Genomic DNA, 15,195 nt, shown 5'->3' with positions numbered 1-15,195 from the left:
ATGAGGCTATGTTTTTATAAAAAGCATGAATCATTGGGCTGCATAGCATTCTTTGGGATATTTGAGTTGTAGATTGTTTCCCCAGTGGTTTGCAACACCACCCATGTGGTTCTAAAGAGCACTGTTGACCCCACTGACATGAATAGATGGCTCTTTTCTACTACTATACATCATAGGCAGATGTGTTCAAAATATTAACCTATCCTATTTTCACTTTTGTGGGAGTATTCCTGATGCTTTCTCACGTCAGCTGTAGCAGATTTTTGTGAAAGGGAGTAAAGATCTTTGGACAAAGGTCTTCTGTCCAAAAGATCAGGATCTTTTTTGTCCAAAAGATCAGGATCCATCAGGATGGAATTTTTCCATCCTGACATGGAATTTTTCATTGAAACAGACTTGGCTTAATGTTTTGTTCTAAATTCTTTCTTATGGATATAGTACATTTGTATTTAATGACAGTTTTATTTAATTGATATTTAATTTTGGACTCAAGCTGCATTCATAGTGCTCACAATCAACATATTTAAATGTTTAGATGACTGACTTCCTTTTTCTTTTATCCTCCACATGTTTGACAACTAAGTTTTCAATAAACTTTATATCAAGTCAACCATATTCAACCATCATTTAGCATATAATTTAAGTACTTTTCAAAAATGCATATTGGATTAATGCCACTCAATTTTATTGTAAGAAAAATTCTTACAAAAAAATTTCTCCAGGAAATGGCAACCCACTCCAGTATTCTTGCCTAGAAAGTGCCATGGACAGAGGAACCTGATGAGCTCCATGATGAGTCCATGCGATCACAGAGTTAGACATGACTGAGATACTGAGCACAGACCAGAATGCTCAATAATTTATTCAGTCATTTATTTCTTCATTTTTTCATTCACTTATGCTAGAATTTTAGAGGTGAAGGGAATTTTAAAAGTTATCTATTACAAGCTCTTCATTTCACAAATAGATATCGTGACCTATAACAAAGAATTGCCGAAGCTCACTGTCAGTCAGTGGGAGGTCTACAAGGAACCCCAGTGACTCAGGTCTCAAGTCAGTGCTTGTCCTGTCCTATAGATCTGTCTTAATAAAGAAGCAAATAATAAAGAAGAATAAAGAAAGGATGTGGAAGGCAGGCTCTGAGAAGTGTGCAGGCATTGAGTCATTTTGGTTTATGAAGAAATGATGATATGTTCCTACCACTTTCAGTGCCCAGGATATAATTCATGCAGCTCATTGAGGTCAGTTGTGTAAATATGAGAGGTCAGTCCTTTGGGTAAACTCCTCATTCTCTTGGGTACATTTCAGGATACATTTGAGCTAGGAAATTTTTTCTTTCAACAAGTGATTTCTGCCATCAATATGGAGATTCAGAACGCTAATATTTTTATAAGTATATTCTGATTTTAATGAAGATAGAAAGTTATTTTAGGTCAGAAGCTTAAATGGAAAAGCCAAACTCAGCCCCTGAAAGGAATGATCCAGAAAAGAGTTTGGGAACATGAGGGTGGGATTGGGAACATGAGGGTGGGAAGCCATTATCCACAGTCTGCTAGAGAATTTAGAAAGTGATGAAGGCAGTTCTTGTGAACAAGTCAGAATATACACATGCACTCAGTTCATCATTCAGTTCTAAACCATTAGAAACAGTTCTTAAGTCTCACAGTTCACTCAAATTCAGTGTAAGTTTATTCAGGCTAGAATGGTGAAATAGAGACTGACAGAAAATACTAGTATTTCTTTGGGACACATTCTGCATTTAAGAAGCAAAAGGCACAAAAATAGGGCAAGCATTTTACCTAAATTAAAATCATGAAGATGCAGTATCTTCCAGAATATGATTTAAAAATTGAAAAATAAATTACAAAAAACTTTATGTTAAAATAATGCTTAATGACAAGGCTTTCCAAAATTGAGTCAGAAATGTTGGTGAGATAAGTCATATGAATACAAGTATAAATTATGGTTAACCATCATTTTAGTAATATCTGATGTTACAAAAGTGGGCGGTTGCTTTTTCTACATTTTGCACATAGCGCATTACGTAGAAAAGCAGATCTAAGCACAGAGATCTGCTACCAAGGGAGGATGGGGACTTTCTCCTTGGGGGTCATAAATATAGTTTTCCATCTGCTGGAAACTGTTTAGGTGAAACATGCCTGAAGTCAGGGCCTGGATCAGATGATCTCTGGGGGTCTCTTCCAGCCTTTTGAGTCTTTGAGAGAAATTTCTAATCAGCATGTTAATGACTACTTTAAATTTGTATTCTGGTTTCCTTGAAGATAATTACCAGAAACACTAAGCAGAGACTAGCATTTCTAAATGCCTGTTTAAAAGACAAAGAGAAAGAAGAAAGAAAGAAAAAAAAAGATTCTGTTTAAAAAGAAAAAAAAAAAAAATAGAGAGGTAAGAAAATGTGACCCACTCGATATCAGAGAAGGAAATTACCTGAGAAGATGGTATGGTTCGGCGGTCTTGGTAACGTCTGAGAAAGTCCAAGGATGCTGGATCTTTTCCTTGTTCTTAGATGTCTTGCTGTGTGACACAGGGCAAGTCACTTGACCTTAGTTTCTTCATCTGAAAATGCAAGACCCCAGGAGTTGTGCTTGATTACCTGACTAATATCAAGGTACAGGAACTAAATGAAGAATGGAATTTCATTTTGGGCTTCATCACTGCTGCAGCGATGACAGATGGGGATCCCATGAATTAGGTTACCCCTCCGCTTCATTAACTAACAGGAAAAAAAGTCTCAGCAACATGGATGGTAAACTAAACTTTGAAAACACTTTAAAAAATCTTAATTTGGATATTATAGAGATGATAAATATGGCAGAGATGTATATAATTTCTACATAATAGAAAATCAACTTTAATATTATTCTGTATGCTCAATTAATTTAGTTTCTCCAAAATTAGCCAGAGAAGAAAAGGAGTGGGGGAAATCCATACTATAGGCCAATAAGTTCTCTTTCTATATCTAGTCTTTAGAGGGGGAAAGGCCTTTTTATTAATGTTAATGTATAGCTACTTTATAAATAACAAAAATGTATCAGTCCAAATTATTTTTCTCCCTATGTCCTCCTTCTCTTTACGAGTAGTAAAATAAGTTTAGTCTGAATTTTCACATGTTTCTGACACAAAACGTCATTTGCCCTAGGCGACTAAGCTGGCAAGTTTCTACATAGGGTTAAGAGCTTAGCTGCATGCTATTTCCAATACATTTTTTCCCACCAGAGAGTTTTGTTTGTTTTAGTAAATATGTCCTATATGTTTATGTACAACTGAACCACTTCATTGAACAACTAAAACTAAAACCAAATTGTAAATCAGCTATACTCCATTATAAAATAAATTTTTTAATGTCCTAAATAAGAAATCAAGTGAGGAAGGAATTAAATTTATACCTAACACAGAAGATAATACTTTCCAATAATCAGCTAAAACTTATCTCTGAGTACTACTAATAATCATTACCTATGTTTTAATGAATAATATATTCTACTTACAGTGAAAGAGCCAAACCCATTCTGGAAAAGTAGTTGGCATTTTGATTAAAGATTGCAATTATCTGCAGCTTTTTGTTCACGAATGTTAAGGGGAGGGCAGGGATATCACAGGAAATACTGCTCTATGCGAGGTTTGGGGAATCATAAATTCTGGTTCCGACTCTGCTATTCAGGTTGTAGATGGCATTATACCTTAGTCCCACCATCTGTACAGTATGAATAATCATATTTCTCTAACTCACAGGTGTGTTGTAAAGAGCAGACAATAAAAAGTAACTGAACATACAAGCATCCTCAGAGCCCAGATGATCAGGAAAACAAATGGTTAAGAGATACAAAGTAAGTGAGTTGAACTCTGTAATAAAACTGTGAGAATCACATTTAACCTGATAACAAAAAATATGTTCTGCCAATGTTCACCTACCAAGATTTTCATAAGGCTCAATTTTATTCACAAAATGTGCCTGATTTGGACTTTCGGTTTTAATCCAGAGTCTGTGAGGGACAATAAAAGAGAAACACACTTCCCAACCCTGCAACGTGTGGCATGTTTTATGTGCTGCTACTGCTGCTAAGTCACTTCAGTCGTGTCCGACTCTGTGTGACCCCGTAGACGGCAGCCCACCAGGCTCCCCCGTCCCTGGGATTCTCCTGGCAAGACCACTGGAGTGGGTTGCCATTTCCTTCTCCAATGCATGAAAGTGAAAAGTCAAAGTGATCATGTCCGACTCTTAGCAACCCCATGGACTGCAGCCTACCAGGCTCCTCCGTCCATGGGATTTACCGAGCAAGAGTACTGGAGTGGGGTGCCATTGCCTTCTCCGTGTCTTATGTGAGAAATCAGCAAATGGTACATTCTCACTGTGAATCTATGCAGTATTTAATATTGAATTACAATTTTAATTGAAAGAGTGAAAAGTATGCTTTAGTTGAATAAGAGAGACTAGGATGACTGTTAGGAGCTGAAGAAATGCCTTTTTATTCCAGATATTGACATTTATTAACATGACACAGGTAAAATGCCCAGCAAGCCTTTGTGTTTCTTCCTTCAAAATTTGGGATTCCAAGGATACCAAGTCAATATGCCTAATTCAGATCAAATATTTACCCTGGATATTCAGATACACTCAGAATAGGCAGGTTAGAGTATAATATAATCAGGCTTAGTATAATCAGGCTTCCCTGGTGGCTCAGACAGGAAAGAATGTACCTGCAATGCAGGAGATGGAGGTTCAATTCCTGGGTCAGGAAGAAGCAGCCCAGGTCAGGTCCAATTCCTGGGCTGGAGAAGGGAATGGCTATCCACTTCAGTATTCTTGCCTGGAGAATTCCATGGAAAGAGGAGCCTCGCAGGCTACAGTCCATGGGATTGTAAAGAGTCAGACATGACTGAGCAACTAACACTTAGCCTATTAGTGGGTTATTCGCAGATACAGGAATATCTTTGTGAACCAAGAAATCACCCCCTTGACTTCTATAAGCAAATTATTAAATGTTATTAAAAGCAAGTTAGATCCTTTGGTATATGGGAGAAAGATAACTTTCTTCTCTTCATGCTTCAAAGAACATTTCCTGTTTCTGCTGCTGGATAAACAGCTTTTTGCTTTAACTCCTTTACCCACCATTGAAGAAAACCAGAGTTTTGAAATGTGGGGTTAAAAGATGTGAAGTTGTATGTCTCCAGTTCCTTTCTTTGTATGACTTTCTGTGAAGACTTTGTTCTCAACATTCCAGACTTTTTTTTTTTTAAAGAAAGCAATCTTGCTCAGCTTCTTTAAATAAACAACACAAATAAATAAGTTGAGGATCTCTAGTTTAGTGTTAGGAAAATCAGAAGGAAAGAGAATTTCAAGGATGGGCAGTCAAAATCGTGAAAAGCATGAATAGTGGATGAAAAGTATGAGTGAGAGAAAAAGGAAGTGCAGTTTCAGTAGCATAGGAGCTGAAGATCAAAATGCTTTAAGATACAGAGCAAATGATGGTGAGAAAGTGGGACCATCGAGTAAAGAATATACTTCAAAATTTTGAGAATTAAAAAGAAATAGTTTTTTTCAAGATAATTGAGATATAACCTCACAACATGTTGTGGGCTGAGTGCATAGGTCTGGGAAAACTCTTTCAGTTTGTGGACCAAGCATACTTAGGGGAAATGTGAGAAATGCCTTCAAGTTTTGTACAGGACTCTCTGTAACCCACACACTGTCAACCTAGAATGGGTGCCCATGAGTATTTTTACCTTTTTAAAAAATTTATTCATAATTTTAATCTTTCTCATCCTTCTGATTTTCCTTACTCCCAAAGGACCAAGGTCAACAGTGTACCTTAACTGCCAGGGCAACTAATATTGGTTTTGGATTTCATCCTGTTCTGAGTTTGGAATAGTTTAGAGCATCTGAATTCCTTTGAGTATAACATGTAAAAGGTAAACATTTCTCTACTAATATTGACAACCTTAAAGGAAGAAAGGGCACAAAAGGAAAAAGAAACTTCTATTCCACCATGAGTGCCTTTATAATATCATGAAAGCTCCTAGTGAAGACAAAGCTTGAAACTGGTGGCACCATTGCTTTTCAAACTGAGGTGAAGACTACCTACATCACCATCAATGCCATATTTATCTATGTCATAGGTGTGCCAGGCAAAGAGCATGGGAAAGTTAAGTTTCAGAAAGGGAAATTAATATATTTGCCTCTGAGATTTAAACAAATAAAGAGAGAAAGAGATTGGATGAGCTTTATGGAAGAGTGAACATGTGATCACATAAATAGCTTACAATATCTGGATTCTCTAAGTGACATAGGAGGCAAAGCCCTTTATTGAGAAATAAGTAAATGGGTTGGATTGTGACTGGATAAAAATCAAGAACAACAACAACAAAATAATCAAGAAGTTCTGAAATTGTCACTTGCTGAATTCCATAGAAGTCAATGATATTCTGTTGTTCCTAAGGGATAATATTTGCTTAACATTTTAACCACTGATGGCAACTTAAAATCAGTGTTGATTAACTCTTAATGTAACTGCTATTTCCAGCGCATATAGGGACTCCATCATGGCACTTCATATAGTGATTTAAATTGAGTTATGTATATTGTTGAAAATGTCATCAAAATGATTACTCTGTGATTCAGCATTGAAACAGTAAGTTATTTTGTACTTGGAAACACATGGGAACAGAGCAGCGGGACATGAATTTGATATTAATGAAGCAAATGTTAATCAGAGGAGAAATGAACACAATTTTATAATTTCCTACCAGAAAAACAACCAAAAGCATTAGTGAGATCCAAGAATATAAGACATGCATATATTTATTAATGAGATGTCTGTAAAGAGATTGGCAATCACACACCAGGCTCTGTAACTAAAGGAAGGAGAAATTTCCATGTATCTCAGCCTAGATGGATGAAGTTTCAGATTAGTGAGAAGATGGTATGACCAACTTAGTTGTAACACAGATTATTTTTTAAATGCTTGACATCCATTTGCCAGAAACTTCAGCTAATTTAATATTACCACTTTCACTTTCAGCAACATGTGATTCAGTTGAATAAAACTGAATAAATTCCGATTTAGTCGAATAGGATAAGCTGATGAATCCTGCAGCTCTTTGACATGCCTCCAAGTTAGACTATCAATACCAAAGCACTGAGAAGATGAAGATTATGGGCATGGATGAAGAAAGACACTGTATCACCGAGAAATTGTGCATAATTGCCAATGGTCAAATGTTTCCTCCATGTTGCAAATGTTTCTCCATATTTGTATGCATGTACATAGGTTCATGTACACACACAGTCGGTTGAAAATTGTCTGAACTATAGACTGGATATATGTTTTCTGGAAGAAACATGTAGGAGCTTATCCTAGTGAGTTGCAATATTTCACCTCTTGATTTCTTTAGTGGGCATGCACTGAACCAGTTTGAACATAAACTTACCCAAAACTATAATGACTTAGTTGTTAATGGCTGCCACTGTGAGTGGATAACTGCAACCTCATGATTTTCAATCAACCAATCATTTAAGGACCATTTAAAGGAGGATGTGAGCCCTTGTTGCTGAAAGACAGCTATCTGTTAACACCTGCTAAGGTTAATCTAGTGTCAGATATAAAAACTGCCCATTGGGAATCTAAATGAAAATCTTGAAGGAAATAGAGACTATGTAAAAAATAACCAAGCATCAGAAACATATTTAACAGGACAAAAGATGACAATTAATATGAAATCATGCCCATTGATGAAGGAATAAAAAAATTCAAAAAAATAGTCTCTCAAAGTAAACACATTTCAGAAATTGCATATCAATTGAATTTGAGACTTAGAAAATTATGTATCCTCCCCAAAGTGATATAGTCTTATATTTTCTTTAAATATATTCATAAATTATATTTAATTTTTTTTACATCTAAATAAGTCTAAAAGCTCTTCTAACAGTATAAAATAAAAAATATATTTTTTCAGGAAAGTATATCATTTTATTGGCAGATTTTTTTTTCCTTCTCAACTGCATATAAGAGATGATACTTCTGAGAACTGATGTCATCTTAGATGAAATAAAGTACTATAATAGGGATTTTCACAATGTTATTTGTCATCATTTTTTCTATCTACTCTCACTCATCCATCTGTTTGTACAATCCATAATAAGTAGCAATTTTGTTCTAGGAATTCTACTAAAAACTAGAGATAAAAAGTCTAATGAGGTATAGTCTTGAGATTAATGTCATTACAGACTAGCTGAGCAGAAAAGGAGAAGTAAATAGTTATAAGGTGATAAGCATTGTATTGTGCCGTGCTTTGTCACTCAGTCATGTCCCACTCTTTGCAACCTCATGGACTGTAGCCAACCAGGCTCCTCTGTCCATGGGATTCTCCAGGCAAGAATACTGGAGTGGATTGCAATGCCCTCCTCCAAGGGATCTTCCCCATCCAGGGATTGAACCTAGGTTTCCAGCATGGCAGATAGATTCTTTGTCATCTGAGCCACCGTGGAAGCCCAAGAATACTGGAATGGGTAGCTTATCCCTTCTCCAGGGGATCTTTCCAATCCAGGAATCAAACCAGGGTCTCCTTCATTGCAGTTGAATTCTCTAGCCACTGAGCTACCAGAAAAGCCTAAGCACTGTATTATGTGTGTGTGTGCATGTACAAAAATGCTATTATTGGAGTGGAGTAACTATGAAGTCACTGGCTCTGACTGGGAGATTCTGAGAAAACAGAAGAAAGATTAGGGGTTAAATCATAAATAAGTGTTTATTAGACAAAAAGGGAACACATTTTGAGTAAAGGGAACAATATATGCAAAGATCAGAGTGACAGAAACAGCAGTATTAGAGGAACTTAGAGGAATAAACGGGAAACAGATTTTGAAATATTTAGTTTGCAATGAGATTGTAGCAACTGGAATCACTGAAGACTTCTCCAGCATTTGATTTTTAAATTAATTTTTATAAATTGTACATGACAAAAAATTGACTGTCTTAACCATTTTAAGTGTACAGTTTCATAGTATAAGTACATTCACGTTGGACTGCTAGCATTAAATTTGAGACGGTCATTTTGTGCTAGGTAAACTGGAGTTCAAAGTCATCAGACAAACAATGAATTGAGTATTTTTATTGAGGTATGATAGGACCAAAATTAGAACTGGAGACTAGAAGATAGAGACTACTAAAATAAAGTTTGTAGGAGAGGGATTATTTAAGGCAGGTGGTGCTAGTGGTAAAGAATCTGCCTGCCAATGCAGGAGACACAAGAGACAGCTTGTTCGATCCCTGGGTCAGAAAGATCCCCTGGAGGGGGAAATGGCACTCCACTCCAGTATTCTTGCCTGGAAAATCCTAGGGACAGAGGAGCCTGGCGGGCTACAGTCCACAGGGTCACAAAGAGTCAGACATGACTGAGAGACTAACACTTTTACCTAAAGAACGAAGGGTCAATAAAGGAGACTGTGAAGGTATAGTGAAAGAAAAGATAAGAGAGGCAGACAACGTAAACATCAAGAAAGGAAAGTATTTCAAGTGACAAGAGCATCTAACTGTATGAAATATTAATACTCAAATAGAATAAGACTTTTTAGATAGTTCACTGGGTTTGACAATTAGGAGTCATTGGTGAGTACAGGAAGAGCAGTTGTATAAGATAATTGGGGATGAGGTCATGGGCATAAGTGAAATATAGTGAGTTGAAACAATAGTAGGAATAATAAGAATATGAAAGAATAAGAATGATGATAGTTGCTATTTATGGACCACTTACACAGTGCTGGGTACTGTGCAAGTGTTATGTAACATGATGACGTGTAATTATCCTACAAAATTTTTGCCATAGTTATTAAAATTTTGTAGACTTAGAAAATTTATATAAGTTGCCCAAGGATATACAGCCTACTATAAAGGCTTAAGCCAGGTTTATACTACTCTATATACCGTTGACAAGGATATTTACAGAATTAAGAACAAAGTATTCTTTCAAGATGTTTGACCACAAAAGGAAGGAAGAAGATGAGTCCGTAACTGAAGGAGATAGTAATATTGAGAAAAGTTGTTTTATTTATTTATTTTGAGGGGATTGGTGTGAGAGGCAGAGTTTTTAGATTGAACAAATTGAACAAAACTCAAATTGTTTTATAATAATTAGTTTAGAAAAACAGAGCTTTGATAATGTAAAGATAAAGAGGATATTTAGTGGAATGAGAGCCCAGAGTAGGAAGAATAAAATTTTCAATTCATGGGTCAAAAGTTTACTCTCTGAGAATAGGAAAAATCTAGATTCACAAAAGAAAAGGAAAAAAAGAATGTATGGCATTACATACAGATAACTGAGTGTGATAGTAAAGTTATGGAGTTTTTGAGTGATACTCAGTTGTTGTTTTTTTTAACAGAGTAGAATATGTTTGGGGTTTTGAAAGGAATATAATAGTAAGCACAGCAAATGTCTCAAGGAACTGGAAGAGAATTACAGTAGTAAGCACTTTAGTAGCATAGTTGAAATGAGAAACTAGAACTTGAGTGAACTCCAATAAATATTTTCATGTGATTCATCATTACCAGTGTGTAAGGCATTGATAATAAAGGAGAATTGAAGGCAATTCTTGTATTGATCCATGGATAGTGAGGTCATACGGGCTTCCCAGGTGGCTCAGATGGTAAAGAATCTGCCTGCAGTGCACTAGTCCAGTGTTCAGTCCCTCGGTTGGGAAGATCCTCTGGAGAAGGAAATAGGAACCCACTTCAGTATTCTTACCTGGAGAATTCTATGGACAGAGGAGCCTGGAAGGCTATGGTCTGTGGGGTCACAAAGAGAAGGACATGATTGAGCAACTAACACACACACTAAGGGTACAATAGTAGAAAGATGAGAAAGGAAGAGAATTCAGGAAAGTGGTGAAAGTACCATTAGTATGAAGTCAGCACAGAGCTGCTAACCAGGCTGGGGTTAATTATAGAATTGTTTGGTGTCAGAGCAGAAGTGTAGTGTAGACAAATAGTGAGAACTATGAAATAATAAGTGATAGTGAGAAGAATTTCAGGATTTAATCTTTCAGAATCACCCCTGAGAGTTGACTAGTTCTAGTGTCTCATCGTGAAATAGTTTTGCTAAAGAAGGAGGAATGAGAAATGCCCAAATTAAAATCATACCTGGTCAGGTAAATAGGAGTATAAAAATTTGAATTTTGCCCCTAGTTAAGTAATTCTTCTAGCATACCTTTCACTGCTGCTGCTAAGTCGCTTCAGTCGTGTCCGACTCTGTGCGAACCCATAGACGGCTGCTCACCAGGCTTCCCTGTCCCTGGGATTCTCCAGGCAAGAATACTGGAGTGGGTTGCCATTTCCTTCTCCAATACCTTTCACTAGCAGCTTTGAAAAAGAAAAATAATTCTCAAGAATATAGCTCTTACAAAAACACACTGATTCCTATACCTAACTTCTGAGTTCATGAAAAGTGATCCTTTTTCTCGCTGCTATCTTAAACAAAGCTACTACTAGTACACAGGGCTAACAGTAGTACCTTTTGAATCCCAAATGCTGGTTAATGTGGGTATTGCTGTTAATCTACTTCTAGAAGCCCGTATTTTCTTCACGGTTAAAGCTTGGCTTCGTGAGAACAATAACCATTCCTCTTCTTCAGCAGTTAATTTTTGTGTTTATGATCAGTCCCTGAAAATTGTCAATCATTTTTGAAGAAATTTGCTCATGGTTTCCTATCTCTTTGTTACTAAGACCAAGCTTAAATATTTGCATAGCATAAATTTGTGTAATATACTCCATCAGCATTTATGTGATAGTTTACTATTTTATCTCTTCTATTGTTTTCTCACTCTTTGTTATTGGTTTTTAAAGTTTGTTTCAATGACAAAGGCACCCAAAGATAGAGAATAACCAAATATCCATGCCTACTATGTTTAACATTTTACTATTTAGACTAAGTTCTGGGTAATAAAGCAAGAGATTTCTTACTTAGTTGCATCTGATTCATGTTTTTTCTTTTTTCTTTTTTTTTCTTTTTATCTTAATCAAAAGTATAGAAACTACCTGAAAACTGAAATCCAATCAGGTAACCTCTATTTACACATTTTCTTCAAAACTAACTTACTTTGAATGTAAGCAAGATGGGCTCTTACCATGTGTCCTGACCAGTTCAAACAATGCTTATTACAAGATCTTTCCTGATTTCCGCAGGCAGAGTTAATTACCTCATATCCCAAACAACTCTGCTCATGTATGTCATTTACCATTTATCATATTGTATTGTGCAATCTGTTTATAGGTCTGAATCTTTCTTTAGACTTTGACTTAATTGGGGATAGAGGCTGTCTTACTTACCTTTGAATCCATGAAAGCAATAAATGTGTGACTCAGATTCTAGGTAATTCAAGACAAGTCTTTACACATTTGAGTTATAGTAATGCATAAGGAAAGTTGTACAAACCCTAAGCATACAACTTGATGAATAATAAAGGGTACCCAACTTTCATTATGAAATTTTCCCCCAGATTCATTCTCAGTTACCTCTCATTCAGAGGGACCCACAGAGCTACACTCATGATTCCTCAGTTTCTAAACCTTTCCCTCGTCCAACAGTAACCACACACAAACTTCTGTAGTAAATAGTAAGAAATTATATTACATTGTTGTTTTGGTCCTATGCAAATAAATCTGTGCCTTCTTTATCTTTCTCTTTATTTTATATCTATATATCTGTATATATATATATATGTTTGTATTTTATTCACATATATATGTACATATATATATATCAGTTCAGTTCCAGTTCAGTGGCTCAGTCGTGTCCGACTCTTTGTGACCCCATGAATCACAGCACGCCAGGCCTCCCTGTCCATCACCATCTCCTGAAGTTCACTCAGACCCACGTGCATCAAGTCCGTGATGCCATCCAGCCATCTCATCCTCAGTCGTCCCCTTCTCCTCCTGCCCCCAATCCCTCCCAGCATCAGAGACTTTTCCAATGAGTCAACTCTTCACATGAGGTGGCCGAAGTACTGGAGCTTCAGCTTTAGCATCATTCCTTCCAAAGAAATCCCAGGGCTGATCTCCTTCAGAATGGACTGGTTGGATCTCCTTGCAGTCCAAGGGACTCTCAAGAGTCTTCTCCAACACCACAGTTCAAAAGCATCAATTCTTTGGCACTCAGCCTTCTTCACAGTCCAACTCTCACATCCATACATGACCACAGGAAAAACCATAGCCTTGACTAGATGGACATTTGTCAGCAAAGTAATGTCTCTGCTTTTGAATATGCTATCTAGATTGGTCATAACTTTTCTTCCAAGGAGCAAGTGTCTTTTAATTTCATGGCTGCACTCACCATCTGCAGTGATTTTGGAGCCAAAAAAAAATAAAGTCTGCCATTGTTTCCACTGTTTCCCCATCTATTTCCCATGAAGTGATGGGACCAGATGCCATGATATCCGTTTTCTGAATGATGAGCTTTAAGCCAACTTTTTTGCTCTCCTTTTTCACTTTCATCAAGAGGCTTTTTAGTTCCTCTTCACTTTCTGCCATAATGGTGGTGTCATCTGCATATCTGAGGTTATTGATATTTCTCCCAGTAATCTTGATTCCAGCTTGTGTTTCTTCCAGCAGCGTTTCTCATGATGTACTCTGCATATAAGTTAAATAAGCAGGGTGACAATATACAGCCTTGACGTACTCCTTTTCTTATTTGGAACCAGTCTGTTGTTCCATGTCCAGTTCTAACTGCTGCTTCCTGACATGCATACAGATTTCTCAAGAGGCAGGTTAGGTGGTCTGGTATTCCCATCTCTTGAAGAATTTTCCACAGTTTCTTGTGATCCACACAGTCAAAGGCTTTGGCATAGTCAATAAAGCAGAAAGAGATGTTTTTCTGGAACTCTCTTGCTTTTTCCATGATCCAGCGGATGTTGGCAATTTTATCTCTGGTTCCTCTGCCTGTTCTAAAACCAGCTTGAACATCGGGGAGTTCACAGTTCACGGGTTACTGAAGCCTGGCTTGGAGAATTTTGAGCATTACTTTACTAGCATGTGAGATGAGTGCAATTGTGCGGTAGTTTGAGCATTCTTTTGCATTGCCTCTCTTTGGAATTGGAATGAAAACTGACCTTTTCCAGTCCTGTGGCCACTGATGAGTTTTCCAAATTTGCTGGCATACTGAGTGCAGCACTTTCACAGCATCATCTTTCAGGATTTGAAACAGCTCAACTGGAATTCCATCACCTCCAGTAGCTTTGTTCGTAGTGATGCTTTCTAAGGCCCACTTGACTTCATATTCCAAGATGTCTGCCTCTAGATTAGTGATCACATCATCATGATTATCTGGGTCGTGAAGATCTTTTTTGTACAGTTCTTCTGTGTATTCTTGCCATCTCTTCTTAATATCTTCTGCTTCTGTTAGGTCCATACCATTTCTGTCCTTTATCAAGCCCATCTTTGCATGAAATGTTCCCTTGATATCTCTAATTTTCTTGAAAAGATCTCTAGTCTTTCCCATTCTGTTGTTTTCCTCTATTTCTTTGCATTGATCGCTGAAGAAGGCTTTCTTAACTCTTCTTTCTGTTCTTTGGAACTCTGCATTCAGATGCATATATCTTTCCTTTTCTCCTTTGCTTTTCACCTCTCTTCTTTCCATAGCTATTTGTAAGGCCTCCCCAGACAGCCATTTTGCTTTTTTGCATTTCTTCTCCATGGGGATGGTCTTGATCCCTGTCTCCTGTACAATGTCATGAACCTTATTCCATAGTTCATCAGGCACTCTATCTATCAGATCTAGGCCCTTAAATCTATTTCTCACTTCCACTGTATAATCCTAAGGAATTTGATTTAGCTCATACCTGAATGGTCTAGCGGTTTTCCCTACTTTCTTCAATTTGAGTCTGAATTTGGTAATAAGGAGTTCATGATCTGAGCCACAGTCAGCTCCTGGTCTTGTTTTTGTTGACTGTATAGAGCTTCTCCATCTTTGGCTGAAAAGAATATAATCAATCTGATTTCAGTGCTGACCATCTGTTGATGCCCATGTGTAGAGTCTTCTCTTGTGTTGTTGGAAGAGGGTGTTTGCTATGACCAGTGCACTTTCTTGGCAAAACTCTATTAGTCTTTGCCCTGCTTCATTCTGCATTCCAAGGCCAAGATGACAAGTTCAAGATCCAGAATAATTCAAACTTAACTAATTTAACTATGT

The sequence above is a fragment of the Capricornis sumatraensis genome, chromosome 1 (genome assembly GCF_032405125.1).
Source record: "Capricornis sumatraensis isolate serow.1 chromosome 1, serow.2, whole genome shotgun sequence".
In the NCBI taxonomy this organism is placed as follows: Eukaryota; Metazoa; Chordata; class Mammalia; order Artiodactyla; family Bovidae; genus Capricornis; species Capricornis sumatraensis.
Note: the sequence above shows the minus strand (reverse complement) of the source record.